This window comes from Galeopterus variegatus, unplaced genomic scaffold (genome assembly GCF_000696425.1).
Source record: "Galeopterus variegatus unplaced genomic scaffold, G_variegatus-3.0.2 Scaffold7882, whole genome shotgun sequence".
Lineage (NCBI taxonomy): Eukaryota > Metazoa > Chordata > Mammalia > Dermoptera > Cynocephalidae > Galeopterus > Galeopterus variegatus.
In genome coordinates, this window is record NW_007733993.1 from 17,442 (window position 1) to 19,718 (window position 2,277).

Here is a 2,277-nt window from a genome sequence, read left to right on the forward strand (position 1 = left end):
CCTGGTAGATATAACATTTTTCTATCTTATCTGTTTATTAATAAAGCGTTGACATATCCTTTAATATGAAAATATAGTCAAAATGACTTTTCCCTTGTCTATAATATACTTCCATTTGATATGACTCCTGAAAATATGTTCTTCATACTTACTTCTATTATCATTCTCTCTCTCTCTCTTTTTTTTTTAAAGACACATTTATTCAGTGTCATGATCAGACTATTACATTTAGCAATCAACATTGTGGATGCAAAAAAAAATTCTACATTAATAGCCTTTGTTGGAATGCTATACACTTTCCACAGAGCAGAAACTAAAATAACCTGTTATACAATTAGTCACAAATACAGTCCTTGAGTTTTTTTTTGTTTTGTTTTTTTGCCCATGCACATGAGTGTTGCCTGAAACATGTCTTCTTTGTAGCAGCTAGGCCCTGCCACCACTATATTTGGCTGAGTTCACAAATCTGTTGCAACCTGTAGCTTCCCTGTTACTTTTCTGGCTCTCCTCTCCTGCTAGGCTTTGTTTCCTGAAAGTTCATCAAAACCTCCTGCCACTGCCATAGCTACCGCTCTGCTGGAACCAGCATAGCCACCTTGGTTTCGTGGTTTGGTGTAGTATTGGCCTCCACCACCATAAGGGCCAGAGCTTCTGCCTCCAAAATTTCCTCCCTTCATGGCTCCAAAATTTGAAGACTGATTGTTATAATTGCCAAAATCACTGTAGCTTCCACCATCTCCAAAATTGCTCCCATCATTACCAAATCCATTATAGCCATCCCCACTGCCACCATATCCACCACTAACATGGCTGCCACCAAAGCCACCATGACCACTGAAGTTTCCTCCACGACCAAAGTTATCATTCCCACCAAAACCACCTCTGCAACCAACACCACTGTTTCCAGAACCACTCGACCTCTTTGGCTGGATGAAGCACTAGCCATCTCTTGCTTTGACAGGGCTTTCTTTACTTCATAGTTGTGGCCATTCACAGGATGGTATTTCTGAATGACAATCTTATCCACAGAGTCATGGTCGTCAAAGGTTACAAAAGCAAAGCCTCTCTTCTTTCCACTGCCTCAGTCCTGATTTCAATCACTTCTATTTGCCTATACTGTTCAAGTAATCTCTCAGAGGATGTTCTTCAGTGTCGTCTTTAATGCCACAACAAATATCTTCTTCACAGTTAAGTGGGCACCTGGTCTTTGGGAATCCTCTCTTGAGACAGCCCTCTTTGGTTCCACAACTCTTCCATCCACCTTGTTTGGTTCTGCATTCATGGCTGCATCCACCTCCTCCACAGTGGCATAGATGACAAACCCAAAGCCCCTGGAATGCTTGGTGTTTAGATCTGTCATTACCACACAGTCCATGAGCGTTCCCCATTGCTCAGAATAGCTCCTGAGACTCTCATCAGTTGTTTCAAAGCTCAACCCTCTGATGAAGAGCTTCTGCAGCTGTTCAGGCTCTTTATGAGACTCTGACTTAGACATGATGACAGTGGGAACACTTTATTGATGCTTCCTCAGCAGTGTCCACAGACAGAAAGCCTTCCATTATCTCTTGACATATTTTTAGAACTAAAGATCTAATTTTGGTGAATAAATGAAGTAAGGAAAACTATTAAGCAAATTCAACAATTACATAACTTGGTGATTCTATTTTTAATAATTTTATAGTTTAGTAATTTAAGTAAATTCTTATGTTTTAGAAATTTTTTCCTATGAAAGGATTTTTAAAATAGATTTCAGTTTAAAAAGAATAACAAGGCTGACACCATCATCATCATCACTAACATCAACTCAGCAACAATCATATTTACCATTCCTTATATCATATCCTTCCCTACAAGTTCACTTAAATTATTTCATTTAGCTCCCAACATGATGCTGGGAGGTAAATGGAACAGGTAATATTCCTTCAATTTAGAAATGAGAAAAATGAGTTGCATGCATTTAAAATGGTTGAATGCTATGGATTGAATGTCCCCCCCAAACTCATTGAAGCTTGAGTTGTGTCCCCCAAGTTTTATGTATTAGAAACTTGGCCCCCCACTGTAACTGTTGAGGGTAGGAAATCCTATTTATGGTAATTGAAAGGCGGGGTCTTGAAGAGGTGATTAGATTGTAGGACCGTGCCGTAGTGAATAGATTAATAATAGCAGTCAGGGGCATGGTTCTGAGGGCTTTAAAAGGAGAGCACACGAGAGTCTCCCTCTCTCTCTGTTCTACCACTTTCTGCCATTCGAGACCCCTGCATTGCTGTAAAGCCACCA

At 39.9% G+C, this 2,277-nt stretch overlaps 1 pseudogene; it reads right to left on the reverse strand.

Annotated features, from left to right (window-relative positions):
• Window positions 1–515: 515 nt before the first annotated feature.
• On the reverse strand, window positions 516–1,495 carry LOC103607941 (annotated as a pseudogene).
• Window positions 1,496–2,277: the final 782 nt, after the last annotated feature.